This window comes from Odocoileus virginianus, chromosome 20 (genome assembly GCF_023699985.2).
Source record: "Odocoileus virginianus isolate 20LAN1187 ecotype Illinois chromosome 20, Ovbor_1.2, whole genome shotgun sequence".
Taxonomy (NCBI): Eukaryota; Metazoa; Chordata; class Mammalia; order Artiodactyla; family Cervidae; genus Odocoileus; species Odocoileus virginianus.
In genome coordinates this window covers 56,296,208-56,310,036 of record NC_069693.1, presented here as the reverse complement: position 1 = coordinate 56,310,036, position 13,829 = coordinate 56,296,208, and the positions used below count along the sequence as shown (strand labels likewise).

At 40.3% G+C, this 13,829-nt stretch overlaps 1 long non-coding RNA gene across 1 annotated transcript in view; it reads left to right on the top strand.

Annotated features, from left to right (window-relative positions):
• Positions 1-10,899, top strand: part of LOC110131397 (uncharacterized) — a 289,821-nt gene extending 278,922 nt beyond the window's left edge. The window contains exon 5 of the long non-coding RNA XR_002312175.2: positions 10,814-10,899. This is a non-coding gene — a long non-coding RNA (uncharacterized lncRNA). The remainder of the gene's footprint in view (positions 1-10,813) is intronic.
• The last annotated feature ends 2,930 nt before the right edge of the window (positions 10,900-13,829 follow it).

Genomic DNA, 13,829 nt, shown 5'->3' with positions numbered 1-13,829 from the left:
TCAGGCGGTCTGGTATTCCCATCTCTTGATGAATTTTCCACAGTTTGTTGTGATCCACACAGTCAAAGGCTTTCAGTTCAGTTCAGTTCAGTCGTTCAGTCGTGTCTGATTCTTTGTGACCCCATGGACTGCAGCAAGCCTCTCTTCCCTGTCTATCACCAACTTCCAGAGCTTACTCACACTCATGTCTATTGAGTCGGTGATGCCATCCAACCATCTCATCCTTTGTTGTCCCCTTCTCCTCCTGCCTTCAATCTTTCCCAGCATCAGGGTCTTTTCAAAGGCTTTGGCATAGTCAATAAAGCAGAAGTAGATGTTTTTCTGGAACTCTCTTGCTTTTTCGATGATCCAACAGATGTTGGCAATTTAATCACAACAAACTGTGGAAAATTCTTAAAGAGATGGGAATACCTGATCACCTGACCTGCCTCCTGAGAAATCTTTATGCAGGTCAGGAAGCAACAGTTAGAACCAGACATGAAACAACAGACTATTTCCATTTCAGGAAGAGTACGTCAATGCTGTATATTGTCACCCTGCTTATTTAACTTATATGCAGTGTACATCATGTGAAATGCTGGGCTGGATGAAGCACAAGTTGGAATCAAGGTGGCTGGGAGAAATATTAATAATCTCAGACATGCAGATGACACCACCCTTATTGCAGAAAGTGAAGAGGAACTAAAGAGCCTCTTGATGAAAGTGAAGGAGGGAAGTGAAAAACCTGGCTGAAAACTCAACATTCAAAAAACTAAGATCATGGCATCCGGTCCCATCACTTCATTGCAAATAGATGGGGAAACAATGGAAAGACTGACAGGCTTTATTTTCTTGGACTTTAAAACCACTGCAGATTGTGACTTAAGCATCGAAATTAAAAGATGCTTGCTCTTTGGAAGAAAAGCTATGATGAACCTAGACAGTATATTAAAAAGCAGAGACATTACTTTGCCAACAGTCTGTTTTCCAGTAGTCATGTATGGATGTGAGAGTTGCACTATAAAGAAAGCTCAGCACTGAAGAATTGATGCTTTTGAACTGTGATGTTGGAGAAGACTCTTGAGAGTCCCTTGGACTGCAAGGGGATCCAACCAGTCCATCCTAAAGGAAATCAGTCCTGAATGTTCATTGGAAGGACTGATGCTGAAGCTGAAACTCCAATACTTTGGCCACCTGATGTGAAGAACTGAATTCTTGGAAAGACCCTGATGCTGGGAAAGATTGAAGGCAGGAGGAGAAGGGGACGACAGAGGATGAGATGATTGGATGGCATCACCGACTCAATGGACATAAGTTTGAGTAAACTCCAGGAGTTGGTGATGGACAGGGAAGCCTGTCATGCTGCAGTCCAGGGTCGTGAAGAGTGGTACACGACTGAGCAACTGAACTGAACTGAACTGAGGATCCCAGTAGCATGGAGTGGGTCATGAGGATGAGGTGAAACAAAGATTGGAAACCCAAGAAATCACCCCTGCCCCATGCCTAATCTAGGCCTTGGGTTTTCCAGGGGTGTGCCACAGTAATTACCTACTGTGTTAGCTTCCTATTTCTGGTATAGCAAATGATCATGAATTTAGTGGTTTAAAACAACACAGATGTATTATTTTGCAGTTCTGGAGGTCAGAAGTCTGAAATTGGTCCTACATGACTAAAATTAAGGTGTCAGCAGAACTGCATTCATTCTGCAATTTAAGCAAGAATTTGTTTCCTGACCCTTTCCAGCTTCTGGGTGGTGCTTGCATTCCTGCTTATTTCCCCTTCCTTCTCATTCAATGTTAGTTATGTAGCCTCTTCATTTCTCTCTCTTCTTCCAATGTCTCATCACCTTCCCTAATTCTAACCCTCCAGCATCCTTCCTATAAGGACCCTTGGTTACAGTTGGCCCACACATTTAATCCTGAATAATCTCCCCATGTCAAGATCCATAACTAAATTACATATTCAAAGTCTCTTTTGCCATACATGATAACATATTGACAGGTTGTAGGAAGTTGGATGTGGCCATCCTTGGAAGAGTGTTATTCAGTTTATCACATCTAGTTTCAGCTGGTTTGATTTGGGATTTTGTCCCTTTTATCCAGAAGAATCCTAATTAAGACCCAATGAGTATGTATTTTTGTTTCCCTTAGAAATCAACTAACTGTTATTAACATATTCTCCCCCATTTAGTGCATATTGTAAATTTGACGAAACAGAGATATTTAGAAGAAATGACAGTATAATGTGAATTATTAGTATTTTAACCTCACTAGAGCAAATTACATATTTGCTTTCAGGTTTAGTTTATTCATTTATAGTATTCAGATAATAACTCTTGATTTGCCTGATTCACAAGGTTATGGTGAAAATCAAACGAGATTTTAAAAAAACACTAAATTCATGCTACATGCACATAGAAATTACCTTTTTTTAATCTCATGTAGGTGTCAGCTTTTAGGGTGAGTTATTCATTCAGTATTATTAACTATAGTTTTTGACCATGAATCTTCCTGTAATTGCTTTTGTGTATTCCTCCAGCCTAATGAAAAAAAAAATAAAGATATGTAAGTCCCCTCTGCTTGAAGAAGGCACACAATAGGCAATTTCCTTTTCCTTTCTGCTTCAAAATCCACTGGGGGAAAAAGCGAAACAAGAAGAAATGGAAGGGAAAAAAACCTAACTTTTATGGAAGCAAAGAAATGATCATACCTTAACATGCCAAAATGTGAAGAAGATGTGTTAAATGTTGTGAAATAATGCTTAGAGAAAAGTAAGTATAAGAGAAAGCAAGACATACCTTTTTGGATATAAGGAAAATTAAAGATGCTCCTTATCGCCTATGACTGAGTCCAGGATAACTTTTTTCTGTTTCTGTTTAGTTCAGAGAGATGGGATATATGAATGTGAACACTTAAGACCTCAGAATGACGGAGGAGATACTGATGAGGGGAGACCATGCTACAGCACTGTTTAAAAATATACAGCTTAACTGAGGGTGGGGAGTTTGATTCTTGACCTAAAGAAGATGGGAAGGTAAATAACAGTCCTCAGGTCAGAAATTAATGTAAAGGCATTTGCTGTGAGCACAATGACATTGTGGATACTAAAACTGAAGGATGATGTACAAAAAGATGGAAGAAATCCCAGGTTTGATGAGAGTGTATTTGAAGTAGCATATCTAAGTCTATTACGGATGCCTGCATGAGATACATAGATAAAAAATGATCTGCTGAGGACCAATCTTAACATAACCAGTATGTGATCTGAGCACAGTCACTCCACCATCAATCAAAAGGGAAAAAGGGTTAAAATATAGAGAAGAAATGAAAGTAGATCATAATGAAAAATTGCCCAGAGGAGGAGAGAGGTCACCAAGATAATTTACATAATCAAAATCTCCTTAAACAAATTCTTTAAAGAAAATATAAAATATTAAAAATTATATGACAAAAGAAGAAAATAGTGAGGAAAAAATTAAGGTATTGCAGAGATGAAATCTATATCTATAGAGTCAACCTAAATAAAGAAGTAAGCTGAGGCAAGCTCTGATTACCAGAGTTTGAGTTTATTCGAGACTAGCAGAGGAATTGCATTTTAGGAAATGCAAACTGTGGCAAGTTACAAGCGGGTCTGCTGAGGGTTCAAGGTGGGCTGTTTTGGGGGTGTGCATGGAATGCAATGGAGAGGAAGTCTAGTCAGAGTCTGTGTTAACTTAATTGGCTTGAGGATGGGGAGAGATCTTTGGTGGGTGTTTATTGATAAGGAGGATAACTTTTGGTCTTCTGTAAATCAGACATTTATGGGAAATCAGTCTCTTTGTTTTCTTGAGGGTCCATGTGTGAGATTCTCCTTTCCATATCCTCTGATTCCTTTTTAGATTGAAATCCTTTCGAAGTAACATATATACTTCAAATTAATTCTCAAATATAAAATTGAACAACTCCCCCTGCCCCGCCCCTGAACTGAGATCTCTAGTTGGTCTTGTGAAAAGGTACAGCTTGTCCTTGGGGAAAAGTTAATGCCAACTTTAATTGGTATTTCTAAAAAGTGTAGGTTTTTGTTATTATTCAGGTAAATGAGGCACACAGATCAGGAAGCAGTTGCCATAGAGTAAACAGTCTGTTACTCATAGTTGCCGAGAGAAAGGGCACATCTTGCCATGCAGGCCCACACACAGGAGCACTAAGGGCCGTCAGGAGGCAGAGCGGGACACAGAGAGAATGTGGCAGAGTTTTTATCTTGGTTTCTGTGGGAAGGAATGGGTGAGGCAGGCTAGGCAAGTTTAAGATTGGTTAATTGAAATAACTTTTTTTATGTTGTGTGAATTTTTTTTACCAATCTAATTATTGTTGGTGCCACATTAACTGACCAAACTAACGTAGTGTTTGACGAATACATTGAAATTGAACCAAAAGCATGGCAATAATGTAATTACCATCCTATGGTCCTGATCCAGTCTTTCACCAGAACAGTGGGGTCTTAAAGTAAAGCATTCAGACTGCAACACTTAGTACTATACCAACCTTGGTGGGTGATCTGTTTTCTTCCTACTGTTAAATACCTCCAGTCCTGAATGGTGTTCTTTAAACATCCCAATCGCTTCTCCGAAGAGCACACAAGCTGACATGAGAGACTTATCTGAAGGCACCTGTTTGCATATAGGGTAACCGTAACTGCTCTTCCATATAGCTAATTTTAGGTATATGGTAATTTCTATATCTCTGGCATTCTTCACCTCTGTTGGCACTCATTTCATCAGTCACATGAATGATTCACAATGATTCTTTGAATAAGACTTGAGAATGTTCCTTTTATGACCATTCCTCTAATTTTCTGTGTGGTATCTGGTTGTTCTCACCATACTCTGCTAACATAAACATCCACAAAGGTAACATTGGGCTGCAGGTGGTCCATCATAAGTTTCCAGATCTGAAACCACCATGGGTGTATGTCCTAAAAGTTGGTAATATCAGTCAAGGCAGGTTCTATTGTCAGCCTTTTTAAGAAATTCCTTTTTCCAATGGAAGCAGTAATGAAACATATCCACCAACATAAGAGTTCCCTTTTCCCGTACACCCCTAGCATTTGATCTGTTGTAGTCTTGGATTGGATAGCGGCCCTGACTGGAGTAATGTAAGTCACTCATAGTGGGTTTGATTTGCATTTTTGCAAACAAGAGTGTGTTGAGCATCTTTTCATGTGTTTGTTAGCCATCTGTATGTCTTCCTTGGAGAAATGTCTGTTGAGTTCTTTGGCCCATTTCTGGTTGGGTCATTTATTTTTCTGGAGTTGAGCTGGAGGAGTTGCTTGTATATTTTTGAGATTAATCCTTTGTCTGTTGCTTCATTTGCTATTATTTTCTCCCAATCTGAGGGCTGTCTTTTCACCTTGCTTATAGTTTCCTTCGTTGTGCAAAAGCTTTTAAGTTTCATTAGGTCCCATTTGTTTATTTTTGCTTTTGTTTCTAAAATTCTGGGATGTGGGTCATAGAGGATCCTGCTGTGATTTATGTCGGAGAGTGTTTTGCCTATGTTCTCCTCTAGGAGTTTTATAGTTTCTGGTCTTACATTTAGATCTTTAATCCATTTTGAGTTTATTTTTGTGTATGGTGTTAGAAAGTGTTCTAGTTTCATTCTTTTACAGGTGGTTGACCAGTTTTCCCAGCACCACTTGTTAAAGAGGTTATCTTTTTTCCAATGTATATCCTTGCCTCCTTTGTCGAAGATAAGGTGACCATAGGTTCGTGGATTTATCTCTGGGCTTTCTATTCTGTTCCATTGATCTATATTTCTGTCTTTGTGCCAGTACCATACTGTCTTGATGACTGTGGCTTTGTAGTAGAGTCTGAAGTCAGGCAGATTGATTCCTCCAGTTCCATTCTTCTTTCTCAGGATTACTTTGGCTATTCAAGGTTTTTTGTATTTCCATACATATTATGAAATTATTTGTTCTAGTTCTGTGAAAAATACTGTTGGTAGTTTGATAGGGATTGCATTGAATCTATAGATTGCTTTGGGTAGTATAGCCATTTTGACAATATTGATTCTTCCAATCCATGAACACGGTATATTTCTCCATCTATTTGTGTCCTCTTTGATTTCTTTCATCAGTGTTTTATAGTTTTCTATGTATAGGTCTTTTGTTTCTTTAGGTAGATATACTCCTAAGTATTTTGTTCTTTTTTTTGTTGCAATGGTGAATGGTATTGTTTCCTTAATTTCTCTTTCTGTTTTCTCATTGTTAGTGTATAGGAATGCAAGAGATTTCTGTGTGTTAATTTTATATCCTGCAACTTTACTGTATTCATTGATTAGCTCTAGTAATTTTCTGGTAGAGTCTTTAGGGTTTTCTATGTAGAGGATCATGTCATCTGCAAACAGAGAGAGTTTCACTTCTTCTTTTCCTATCTGGATTCCTTTTACTTCTTTTTCTGCCCTGATTGCTGTGGCCAAAACTTCCAAAACTATGTTGAATAGTAGTGGTGAGAGTGGGCACCCTAATTGAAATAACTTTAGTAGGCTCTGGGCTGGAAGGCTGTTCTTGTTACCAAGTCCAAGCTTGCTCTGCTCACCACATAACTGGCCAATAAAACTGGAGACGAGGTGTTGAGACAAGGAATATGACTATTTGGAAAGCTGGCTGACCAAGAAGATGGCAGACTAATGTCTGAAAATAACCATCCTATTGGGTCTGGATGCAGGTTCTTTTACAGAACAGAGATGGGGGAGTCTAGGAAATAAAGTAAAAAAGCCATTAACTTTGCAAACATCTCCTAGAATAGCAAGCTTTTGGTAGGGGATGTGTTAATTTCTTCCTTCTGTTGCAGGAAGGGGGACCCCTCCCAGGGTCCTGAAGTGGGTTCTTATCTAACACCCAAAAATGAATTGTCTGAAGAGATACACATGCTGACAAAATGAGAGACTTTATTGGGAAGGGGCACCTGGGTAGAGAGCAATAGGGTAAGGGAACCCAGGAGGACTGCTCTGCCATGTGGCTCAAATTTCGGGTTTTATGGTGGTGGGATTAGTTTCTAGGTTGTCTCTGACCAGCCATTCTGACTCAGGGTCCTTCCTGGTGGCACGTGCATTGCTTAGCCAAGATGGATGTCAGCAGGGAGGATTCTGGAAGTGACAGACACTTGGCATCTCCTTTTGACCTTTCCTGAATTCTTCTGGTTGGTGGTAGCTTGTTCTGTTTCTCACCAGTACCTTCTGACATAAAATAACTCACACAAAAGGTTACTATTGTGCCTGGCCAGGGTAGGCTGTTCCAGTCAGTAAGTTTCCCCTAGCACTTCCTGAAACCACCCATGGGTGGATGGGGTCCTGAACAAAGACTCTTTGGTTTAATATTCAGTCAGAGGGGCAGGGTTCCCTGAGGCAGGCCGTTATGTATAAACAATGTCCTTTTAATGAACAAAAGCAATGGGAAGCAAAAGTTAAAGAAACAGATCCAACATAAAGTCCGTTATTCCCTGTAACACCCCTAGTTGTCTGTTGCCTAGTCTTGGGGTGATGATGTCAGGGGAATCCTGGCCTGACTGTGAGTGCACTGTGAGAGTCACATGAAGGAGGAGGAGGGCTTTGCAATGGTTGGTTTGCAAACGAAAGGCAGAGTTTGGTAGCATTGTTGCTGTTTCTAGAAATTAGTAAATCCTTGAGGAATGTCTTTACCAGTGTCAGCGAGGCCCCAGATGTCAAGGTATCATGAAATACAGAAAACATGATTAATAAAAGGTGCATGAGTGTTGCAAGAAGGGGGACCCCTTCCAGGGCCAGAAACTGGGCTCTTGTCTAACACTCGGAAATGAATTGTCCAAGGAGACATGTCTCCTGTTGACCTTCCCCAAACTCTTCTGGTTGGTGGTGGCTTATTAGTTCTGTGTTCCTTATCAGGACCTCCGGTCATAAAACAGCTCATGCAAATGGTTACTGTGGTGCCTGGCCAGGGTGGGCAGTTCCAGTCAGTGTGCTTCCTCTAACAGTAGGAAGGCTCTTCAGGTCAGGTCAGTTGCTCAGTTGTGTCCGACTCTTTGTGACCCCCGTGGACTGCAGCATGCCAGGCCTCCCTGTCCATCACCAACTCCCGGAGCTTACTCAAACTCATGTCCATTGAGTCATTGATGCCATCCAGCCATCTCATCCTCTGTCGTCCCCTTCTCCTCCCACCTTCAGTTCTTCCCAGCATCAGGGTCTTTTCCAAGGAGTCAGTTTTTCGCATCAGGTGACCAAAGCATTGTAGTTTCGGCTTCAGCATCAATCCTTCCAATGAATATTCAAGATTGATTTCCTTTAGGATGGACTGGTTTTGTTGCAGAAAGGGGGACCCCTTCCAGGGCCTGAAACTGGGCTCTTATCTCACTCAGAAATGAATTGTCCAACGAGACACACGTGCTGACAAAGCAAGAGATTTTATTGCGAAAGGGTGCCCGGGTGGAGAGCAGGAGGGGAAGGGAACCCAGGAGAACTGCTCTGTCACGTGGCTCGCAGTCTCGGGTTTTATGGTGATGGGATTAGTTTCCAGGTTGGCTCTGACCAGTCATTCTGACTCAAGGTCCTTCCTGGTGGCATGTGCATTGCTCAGCCGAGATGGATGCAGCGAGAAGGATTCTGGGAGGTGGTCGGACGTGTGGCGTCTCCTTTTGACTTTTTTTGTACTCTTCCGGTTGGTGGTGGCTTATTAGTTCCGTGTTCCTTAGCAGGACCTCCTGTCATAAAACAGCTCATGCAGATGGTTACTATGTGCCAGGCCAGGGTGGGCCGTTTCAGTCAGTGTGCTTCCCCTAACAGTTGGGGCTCCTTGCAGCCCAAGGGACTCTCAAGAGTCTTCTCCAACACCACAGTTCAAAAGTATCAATTCTTTGGCACTCAGGTTTCTTTATAGTCCAACTCTCACATCCATACATGACTACTGGAGGGCTCTTAATAGTGGTGCTCTTAATAGAGCTCTTAATAATGAGGGCTCTTAATAGACAGTGAATCACACTTCTAAAGAATGGTTTGCCATGCTTTGTGAAAGTTATCATTTATTGTAACCATGATGCAATATTTATTTAATTAAAGCCTAATGAAGTTACATAGTATAATATCAATACATCATTGAGTTACAGGGGAATACACTTTCAACAATTTTGTGTGGCAGTGTCCAAAAAGAAGTTTGTTTTCCTTAAAATTAGATATTCTATGAATGCGCTATTGAAAATTTTATATCTTCAAGGCAGAATGTTGGTAATGCTGCCTCTGAATTTGTATTTCATGCTATGTAAATTAACACCTGAACCAAGAAGTAAGACTAATACATTTTGATAACAAAAAATACTAAAAGAACTACATGGATGGATATATTTTCATGCATATGCCCACAGAGACTTCAGGCTTGTAAGAGTTGGCACATAATTGGAACCCAGGATGTGTGAAAATCTGGATAAAAAGGAATTTAGGATTCCAGACAAAAAGGAAAAGACAAAGGGAAGGAGTATTTATTAAGTCAGTGGGAGAACTTTTCATCCAGACTTATTAACATAACTACTAAACTTAACGCTAAAACAGTTTTTCTCTTTTGTTAAAATAAATAACACCACTGGTATTGAGAATCTTGGAAAGGATCCCATGCAGTGGTAGAAAAGGATGAGAAGTAAAACTAATTCATTTTGCAGAAATGGTTGGTCAGTTTACAGCAAGCACTTTGTGGACCAGAGAAGTATGAAGTAACTATTCACTATGTTTTCGTTCAGATACTTGTCACCTGAGTAAAAAAACAAATTCTGTTACCGTTCAGCAGGGGGCTAGTGTTATTTGAGAATAGATATCAGTGACTTAAAGGAAGGCATTGGGAATGTGTCTCATTAAAATCACAAATGGCATCATGTTGGATGTGAGGACGTACAGTCTGTAACACAGAAATAAGATTCAGAATTTCCTTTTTAAATTGGAGAAATGAAATGAACTGTCAAAATAGAATGAAACTGAAGAGGGACACAGTTGGCTCATTGACTGCGCACTTCCATCATTAAAGTTTCTCATCTGAAAAACGGACATAAAAGCTGTAAACAAAGGACAAAATCCCTGGTCACAGCGTTGTTACCAGCAGCATGAGAGTTTTTGGTATAAAGTCTGTACGCGCTTGACTTACTTCTAAATGCCATGTGCATGAAATTCTTCTAAAACTCCACAGAGTTAAGTTTAAACTATTTAATTTTTGTTGAAGATAAAAACCTCTGTGTTTTCAACAACTTTACAAAGCTTTTTAGATAATTAGCACTTTTACTTTTAGGTCTCTGCATTTGTTTTGGAGAGAGACAAAGATACTTCAAATGTCTAAAACATTTGATAGCAAACACTTGCCTTTTCACGTAGCCAAGTGCACTCTGAATATACTTAGACAAAACCTCAATTCCATCTATAGGCGTATCTCAGAGATGTTGCTTCCCTGGAGGCTCAGATGGTAAAGAATCCGCTTGCAATGCAGAAGACCCAGGTTCCATCCCTGGGTTTAGAAGTTCCCCTGAGAAGGGAATGGCAACCCACTTCAGTATTCTTGTCTGGAGAATTCCAGGGACAGAGAAGCCTGGTGGGCTACAGTCCATGGTGTTGCAGGATTAGACCAAACTGAGCCACTAACTCTTAATTTCCTTTAAGAATGTGTATTTGCTTTCACAACTTGGCTAACTGGTGCAAGAGGCCTAACTTTCAGCCTATCTTGGCATTCAACATGCCTTTCTCATTCAGCTTAATTCTGGCTTTAAGTGAGAGACATGTGACTCTTCTTTCACTTGGACACTTAGAGGTAACTGTAGGGTTATTAATTAGCCTGATTTCATGTTCTTGTGTTCCAGGGACTAGGGAGGCCTGAGGAGAGGACAAGAGACAAGGAATGGCCAGTCAGTGGAGCAGTAAGAACACACACAACATTTATCAGGTAGGTTTGTGTCTTACAAAGGCACAGTTCATGGTACCCCCAAAACAATTATGATAGTGACATCAAAGGTCACAGATTACCATTATAAGTACAATGATAACGAAAAAGTTTGAAATATTGAGACAGTTACCTGGGTTTGACACAGAGATATGAAGTGAGCAAATGTTGTTGGAAAAATGATGTTGATAAATTTGCTTGACACAGGGCTGCCACAAACCCTCAATTTGTAAAAAGCGCAATATCTGCAAAGCACTATACATCAAAGTGCAATAAAATATTCCTGTATTTATTCTGAGATCAAGCCAATAAACTAATGTTTACAGGAACATTGGGAGTCCTTCTTAAGAAGGATTTGATAGAATATAAATATATGCCACATTGTACAGGATATATATTTCCATGTCCATTTTAACCATGGGTCTTAATGATCATTTATGTTGCTTAAGCAACTTTCAAAGGTTATCTCATTTACTCATGTTGAAATTAAGTAAGGAAGACAAGGTTGGTATAATGTTTGCTTAAAAATATGGAATTTGTCTTCTTTGCATGAGCTGTTTCACTTGGCCTGATACCCTCTAGACCTGTCCATGTTGTTGCAAGTGGCATGATTTCATTTTCTCTTAATGACTGAGTGGTATTCCAGTGTATATACATACTGCATGCTCTTTATTTCTGTTGGTGGACATTTAGGTTGCTTCCATATCCTGGCTATTTTAAATAATGCTGTGATGAACACAGGAGGACATATATCTCTTTGAATTTGGTTTTCTATTTTCTTCAGATCACTACCCTGGTGTGCAACTGCTGGATCTTATGGTAGTTCTATTTTTAACTTTCTGAGGACTCTTTATGCTGCTTTCTTCAGTGGCTGTACCAATTTACATTTCCAGCAGGTGTGAGGGTTTCTTTCTTTCCACCACCTCAGCAACATTTGCTATTTGTTCTTTTTGATTGTCATTCTGACAGGTGTGAGGTGATACCTCATTGTGGTTTTGATTTGCATTTTCCTGAGAATTACTAAGCTGTGTGGTGACACACACAGAGAGATGTGAAGAATACTCACCGAAAACGTTGATAGTGATGATGAAGTAAAATTTATATTTTAAGATAGGACAGGAAAAAAAATTAAACATGAAATTCTCTCTCTGTGTTTCTTTGGGCCTTCCCCCTCCCTAATGTGCAGTGTGCATCTGCTTTACATGTTAACCAGAGTCCCTCAAAGATGAGAGTGCCTGCTCAACCATAAAAATATTTTTTTCTTTCTTCTGATGCTAGCAATGTAACTTCTTAAAAATAATAATGTTCTTTCTCAGCTCTGTAAGGGGTCATGGTGACTTGCTGCTCACTTTGTGTATGCTTACCTGGACTATGTATCTTTGGTGACCTTTATGTAAAATATCAAGATGTCATTTTGATGTATGATCCTTTGTGTTAAAATGTGTGTGACTATGCCTTAGACTTCTAACAGGTGGGCCAGTTCTCAGAGCTTTCTGAAAATCTGCTTCCCTGGCTATGAGCCTCAGTTAGACTTGAATAAAATTCCTGTTTTTTTTTTCTTAACTTGATAGTTCATTGAATTTTTGTTGACAGTGATTGTTTCTGGGTGGTAGGAAGTCCAGACTTTTATTTTTGTACCTTTTTATCTTTTTTGAACTTTTATAAACAGAAAATTTAAAGAACTAAATGAAGCCCTAACTAAGAGAGAGTTAACAGAGGGAAACTACGGTATAAGAGGGGCATATGTGTGTGCTAAGTCGCTTCAGGAGTATCCAACTCTGCAGCCCCATGCATCATAACCTGCAAAGGCTCCCTGTTCCATGGGATGCTCTCCAGGCAAGAATACTGGAGTGGTTTGCCCTGCTCTCCTCCCGGGGATCTTCCCCACCCACGGATTGAACCCACATCTCTTGTGTCTCCCGCCCTGGGAGGTGGGTTCTTTTCCACTAGTGCCACCTGGGGGGCAGCGTCATATTAAAAAAGAGCCCTGCTGCCGCAGCTTCTGCTGCTAAGTCACTTCAGTCGTGTCTGACTCTGTGCGACCCCATAGGTGGCAGCCCACCAGGCTCCCCCGTCCCTGGGATTCTCCAGGCAAGAACACTGGAGTGGGTTGCCATTTCCTTCTCCAGTGCATGAAAGTGAAAAGTGAAAGTGAAGTCGCTCAGTCGTGTCCGACTCTTAGCGACTCCTGGACTGCAGCCCACCAGGCTCCTCTGTCCATGGGATTTTCCAGGCAAGAATACTGGAGTGGGGTGCCATTGCCTTCTCCAAAAAAGGAGCACTAGGTAAATAGAATGAGACTGAGCATGCGTTTGCCACCAAATGGATAGATGGATATCTTGATATTCTTTGGCTTTTAGCATTTGCTAGTGTTGATTTCCTTTATGGTTACTTCTAAAATGTGTAATAATTCAGTACCTTCTAGTCATTTTTCCTTTCTTCCAGGATCCTTCCCATCGCAGGTATGCACCTCAGCTTTGTCATTTATGTAAACATTTAGAGAATACCACACACACAGTGAGAGTGTAATAAACACCAGCACTTAATGTTATTATTGTTAGTATTAATTCAACCCATACTTGTTGAATATGTATGATAGCTCTGTTGCATGTCACATTTGAAAAGGGAGAAGCATACAACACAGAGGATTGTCTATAGAGATCTTATACTCTAACGAAGATACAAAGGAATCTCTTCAAAATCCAGTTCTCCCATCATGCTGCAACAGCTGTTTGTTTTTTAAATAAGATAAACTCTGAAGCATTGACATTACCTAGTCTTCTGTGATCTGACATTTCCCGATAGATTCAGCCTTATAATAATGCTTCATGCTCAGTTGTGTCTGACTCTGTGTGACCCCATGGACTGTAGCCCACCAAGACCATCTGTCCATGGGATTTTCCAGGCAAGAGTACTGGAGTGGGTTGCCATTTCCT